Below are 6,545 nucleotides of genomic sequence, written 5' to 3'. Positions count from 1 at the left end.
ACTGATCTTATGTTCAATAATTTTACTAACTTCTCTAATTAATTTGTATGATCTGACTCTACATGATTTGGGGTTTTCCCAAGGTTTTGCACATAATGACAGTTTTGCTCATTCTTTATGATGTTTACTTGTCTTTTTCTTGTCTTATTGCACTGTTTAGTTCCTCCAATATAATTCTCAGCTTAAAGAAACACTTCGTTATTTTGCCTTTGGGATGATGTTTGCTAAAGGCTTTTAGACTCTGCATTACTGTTTTAGAGTTTGAGTAAAATGAGTTTTATCATAAAAGAGCTTTGGATTTAAGTAAATGCTTTCTCTATATTGAAACGAACATGTTTTTTTTTTTCTTTTCCTTTAAGTTGTTCATGTAAAAATAAATTAATATGTTTTCTATTTTTGTTGCCTGGAATAAAACCAACTTAGTCACAAGAGATTGTCTGTTTATACCTTGCTGCTGTATTTGGTTAGCATATTTTTAGGATTTTTGCGTCCATGTTCAAGTTTGAGATTAGCCTATAATTTTCTTTTCTCAAACTGTCCTTGTTTTGATGTCAAGATTATATACTTCTTGTATGTTGATTTCGTAAAACTATTCTCTGAAAAGTTTTGTGTAAGAATAAAAGTATTTTTTCCTTGAGTGGTGAAATCTGAATGTAAAACTGTTTGGATATGGTATGTTCTTTATAGAAAGATAAAGAACTGAATTCCGTTTCTTTAATGGTTATAGAAATATCCAGATTTTTCATTTCTCTTCAATCATTTTAGGAAATTTATAATTTCTAAAAAGTTTTCTCTCAGTTTTCAAGTTTACTGTCTTACAAGTTGTTCATGATACTCCCTTATGATCTTTTCTACCTAAGAGATTCTCTCCGTGATCTATCATGGAATAAAGTGAGCCACAAAGTAGCCTATAAGACGCACCCAATCATACACTAAAAATGTAGGAATATTTATTTCTGGGTGATTTCTTCTGAATTATTAACGATTTCTGTTTTCTTGTTTATACTTTTTTTATATCTTCCAATTTTCTGTAACGAACATGTAATGAACCAGAGAAAACACACAAATATTTCTCTCCAAAAAGAAAGATAAAAATATTTAAGAAAAGTAAAGCTGGGCTATCATGAAACAGCGTTTTCTCGACCACACCGCACCCTCTGCACCTGTCTTCTCCCCTCTGCAATCAGCCCCTCCCTGGGCTGTCCCTCAGCAGGCCCCATGGGAACTTCACCTTGCGCAAAGGAACTACTCTCTCCCCCCTCCCACCTTCTCTGTGTTGGCCAGACCTGCCCGTACAGCTAGTTCTTTCCCTGATCCCTCCTCAAATCTCAAGCCAGCTGCAAGAGATCTAGCCTGTTTATTCTCAGATAATTAAAAGTTTCCTGTCACTTTTGGTCACAAAAAACTGTCATTTCAGTAATCAGAATGCCCCACACAATTTAATGGTCAAAGCTCCAAGCCTGATTTAAGGTCGAAGGCTCCCATCCCAGCTAGGACCAGTTTGATGCTGACAGATGGAGTAGGGAGGAAGGGAGCACGACAGCCTCTCCTGTCACCCCCTCTTCCAGGGCCCTAAATGTGCCTTCAGACTTCGCATCCCTCCAAGCAGAGCAGGGAGGGGACAGGCAGCCTCTCATGAGTCTAGCACCAAGGTCAGCAGTCATTGGCCTCCTCGGCTGTGGATCACACCCAGATGATCAAAGCGGTACCCCAAAACGGGGACTCATTGTGGGTCCTTCCGATGCCCTCAAGGGAAGAAGCGCCGATGGAATTTACATAATTTACATATTCAGAGCCCTGCGTGTCCGAGAAGGAGGGAGACAAAGAGATGGGAAGGGAGAGAGAGGAATAGAAGCTGAGCGGCCAGACAGAAGCGTCCGGTCACTCCCCGGTCACTCCCCTGGTCACTCCCGGGTCACAGAGTGGAACTGGGAGGAGAAATAAAAGCATAGCGAGACAGGACCGAACCTGCAGAGCCCGGCCCGAGACCCTCCGAAACCGCCCTCGGGGAGCCCCACGCCTGGGCAGACGGGTTCCTGGGGACTCTGCCCGGGACGCCGCACGATTGCGTTTGTCTGGAACGTCCAGGACAGGCAAATCCACAGACACAACCACAATCGGGGGTCACCAGGACCGGGGGGAGGGGATGGACAGCGACCGCTCATGGGCGTCGGGGCCCCTTTGGGGAGAATAAATGTCTGGGGACCAGACAGAGGTGACGGTTGCACAGCATTGTGAAGGCGCTAAATGCCACCGAATTGTTCATTCTAAAATGGTTCGTTTTATGTTATGTGGATTTCGCTTCAATTTAAAAAAAAAAGTTTCAGATCAAACAGAAATATTTGCCCTGAGGCCTGAAAGCCAAGAAGGCTCTGCAGGGGGACAAGGGGCAGCCCTGCGGGATGCGGGAGGGGTGCGGGTCAAGGCCACGGCTCGGTGGGGAAGCCCCTGGAGACGGGGCGCCCTGCGCAGTCTCAGCCAGGACAGTGTGGGCGCGGTTTCACGATCACGGCTGGTGACGACAACCTTCACGCCATCCCAGAAGCGGCAGGGGACAGCGGCACGGAGGATGCCTCTCAAGGTGGGGTGCGGGGAGGCTTCGGTGAGCTGAGAGGTGACTCTGTCCCACAGAGGTGGCAGCAGCTGGAACAGGGAGAGAGTGCAAAGCCAGGTCCTCCACCCCTCGAGTTAAGCACCAGAGCCCACCTGGCAGCTCAGGAGGGCCGGCGGGACCCTGGCCCTGCCCCCGCTGTCTCTGTCTGCACAGGCAGCAGACCCGCCCTTGGCGTGAGTGCCCTAGACCAAGCTCTGGCCACACTGTCCGCTCGCAGCCCCTCGGCCACCCAGGTTTGTCCCGGGAGGATGGACTCAGTGTGCCCTGGTCCTCCAGCTCTGGGCTTTAGGGCTGGAAATCCTGAGGCCCCAAACACAAGAGCATGAGCTATGGTAGGGACACGGGCTCCAGATGAGCATGTCCCCCAGTCACACAGACACCTGACTGCGCTGGAGGAGGTCGGGAGGGCAGGCGGGCCTCACCGTCTGTGGCTGGACATGGTGCTGGGCCCGGCCCACGCACGTGCCACCTGAGAGTCCTGGGCTGATCGCCTCTTAGCCAAGACGTGTCAGAGGGACACGGGAGCGGCCGCCCCCACCCCCCACCACCAACCCTGCAAGGTGAGATGTAAACAAATTAACAATGAGAACAAGGACAATGACAGCTCCACACTTCCTCGCTTTGAAGACACACGTCACCCACCCCTCCCTCCCTAGCTGGTCTGGGATTGGGACACGTTTTACAGAGATGATGGATGCTAAATGTCACAGGGTTTCACGTTCACTCCCAGGGTGCGATGGTGTCCCCGTAGCCAAAGGCATCTTGGAATTGGGGGTCTGGGGTTATGGCCCAGTCCCAGTCCTGGCCCTGGCTCTCCGTGAGAATCTGGGGACCAGAGGCGTCGGGTGGGGTCCACTGCAGGACCATAAGGGACTCAAGGACCAGGGGGTAAGAGGAGTCGGCTGCAGGGGCGCAGTGGGGAGCCCTCCCCTCCCTGGGTCCAGAAGACTCCTTACCTGAAGCAGTGGCACCTGGGTTTCATTGTGGACCTCACTTCCTGCTGGGTGATGGAGCCTCCTCGGACCCCGTTTCGCTACCTATAAATATTTGTTCGGCGGCGGGGGGAGGGGAGGGGCCCAGGCCTCCTCAGCATCGCTTCTCCAGGGCCGACGCGGGCAGTCTGGGCGTGAGCCACCACTGTTTTGCTCCAACGAGTAAATATTCCAGAAAGAGAAGTTCATCTCCTGGGAGGGGGGGGGGCGGGGCTGTGGCGCGCCCTTCCAATCAATGACTGATTAACTTGCTTGCAAATTCAATTCACTGCCTGAAAGCCCCCCCTCCCCGACAGCTCCTGACAGGTCCAAGGATCCTGGTGGCACCTGTCAGGGAAAGGCCACTGGGGCCAGTGGGTGCCATGAGAGCCCAGGCGTGGGGGGTGGGGAGAGGGGGGCCCCTGCTCCATGTCCTTCTCAGACCTGCCGACCAGGAGCCCAACTACTCTTGAGGCGCCCTGCCTCAGGAAAGCAGTGAAACCCCCAAAATCGCCTCATTTAAGTTCAGCCTTCAGCTCAAAGGCACGGGCTGCAGGTGGGGGAGCCGAGGGGGAGCCTGACGAGGCAGGGACGGGCCGGCGGCTCGGGCTGGGCTTGGCTCCTCCAGCAGCTGGGCAGCGAAGGGGGACGGGTCGCTCCAAGTGGTCTTCAGAAGCCAAGGGCCAGGCGACGAGGGTCACGGGGCCAGCTCCCTTCCCCAGCAGGAATGTGTGTCGTGAGGGCACCAGGAAGAAAGCGGTCTCCACTCATTCACTCCATTCGTTGGTTCACTGATTCCCTCCCGCCTTTGGGGTCCTCTGCTGAGTCCGCTGGTCACCGAAGGAACGACAGCTCCTTGTCCTCAAGATCACTCATGCTATTCGTTCATTCTTTCCCGGACGTCTATCAAGCCTGCGACAGCGGCTACAGAACCTCGCTAAACTCGTTCAGGTGCGGTCCAGGGCCCAGGCCCTGCCCCTCAAACAACTCAGCACCCAGAACCACAGCCCGAGGCAGAGGAAGGGGAGGACGGTCCCCGGCCGAGACATCATCAGCCAGTTTTCACGCTGCGGAGCCCGGGGCCCCTCAGAATCCCTTCGAGGGCTCCCAAAAAACGATGAGACACAATTTCACTGTAATTTTCTTTGAACGATTTTTAAATAGAATGAAAAAGCAACTCATTCGCCAAGGCGTGACGTGGAAAGTGTCACACCGCAGAGACCAGCCGCCTGTTTCCGCCTGGCAGGTTACCTGTTCCCCGGAGGGCTCGGGACGAAGTTCCCTTATTTTTTTTGTCGCGATAACTTTCAAACACTCGGTGAAACACAGTGAACATCCGCGGGCCCACAAACGGGGTTTGAACCCAGGAGTATGAGATCTCATGTCAGTGGGGTCTCTGTGTTGCACCCACGAGGTGTCCCCACGGTTTAAGTGCACAATGAGTGTTTGTTGGACGAGTGAATATTTTTAACCACTATTACCATTTTATGAGGGAAAATGGGGCAGTGGTTACAACCAAGGCTACCAGAGCCAGGCTGGCCGACTCCAGATGCCGCCTCTGTCACTCAGGGGCTGTGTGACCTGGGGCAAGTCCCGAACCTCTCTGGGCCTTTCATCCAATGGCCCCATCTGTCGACCTTCTTTGCCGAAACTGATGATTTCACTAGGGATTGAAAAACGGTTCTTTTCTAATTCTAATTCTAAGATTCTTCTACTAAGAACTTTCTCCCATCAACCAGGGCTATATAATTCTTATAGGAAAGGAAAGATAAATGCTTAATTCTTTGCCTTTAACTGCTTATTTTCAGAGTAAGAGTTTTGTGCTTCCAACGACTGCCAGAGATTGCTCGGCCGATCGAACTTATCTCTGTCTCTGTCTCTCATGCCCTCATGTCACTCTGCTTCCTCTTTGAGGAATATCATCATAAACGTATGGGTTTGACATACTCCACACATCACAAGTGCTGTTCCTGATGCTCAAATTGTCCCATCTTGGGACAATGAGAGCCCCGTTATTTTGGCGCTCGTACCCCCACAGTCCGGGGCAGGTTCCGGCTTCGGGGCACAGCTCGCTGTCCTCACACCTGCCCCAGGTCTGGAATCGGGTGTTTTCTTTAGAGCCCTTGTTCTTATTTATGGGGAACGGCGTACAGAGACCACAATCCAAGTGCCAACGATGCTTTTCGCTTCCGAGTTTTTTAGTGGGTGGCACCCACACTAGCATTTAAAAAAAAAAAAGATATCATAAGATCAGACTGATATTTCCCATTCTCACATTATATGGGTGTTATTCGATTTCTTTGATTTCATAATGGTATCTCTTTTTCATAATGGTATCTCTTTTGTACATTAAAAGTCTCGGACCCTAACGATACAAATATAATTTGTGAACTCGCTTCTTCCTTCTGTATCAAACTTTTAAAAGGGTGACACCAATATTACTCAAAATAATAAGACTTGCAAAACAAAATTTAATTTCTTTACAACTCTACTTGTATTGATGTGTCAGCTAAAGGTACACAATCACAGGACCATATTCTAAAGTAACATGATATAATGTTTTTCACGGTATAGTTCCTTCCCTCCCAGCCCCCACCCCCGCCCAGCTTTATTGAGACATAATTGACATATAACATTATGTAAGGTTAAGGTGGACAAGTGACTACAAGTGATGATTTGATACACTTATATGTTGCAAAATGATCACCACCATAACCTTGGCTGACACCTTCATCATGTTACAAAATTGCCATTTCTTTTCTTGTGTGTGTGTGTGTGTGTGTGTGTGTGTGTGTGTGTGTGTGTGTGTGTGTGTGTGTCTGGTGGGAATACTCAAGATCTCATCTCTTAGCAACTTTCAAGTATATAGTATAGTATTATTAACTACGTGTTAATAATTATTAACCAGATATTACATCTGTACTATGCAGTTCTTTCCTTTTGTTTCCAATTTTCATTTT

The sequence above is a fragment of the Pteropus vampyrus genome, unplaced genomic scaffold (genome assembly GCF_000151845.1).
Source record: "Pteropus vampyrus isolate Shadow unplaced genomic scaffold, Pvam_2.0 Scaffold142, whole genome shotgun sequence".
Taxonomy (NCBI): domain Eukaryota; kingdom Metazoa; phylum Chordata; class Mammalia; order Chiroptera; family Pteropodidae; genus Pteropus; species Pteropus vampyrus.
The sequence above is the reverse complement of the archived record's forward strand: the minus strand, read 5'-3'. Positions refer to the sequence as shown.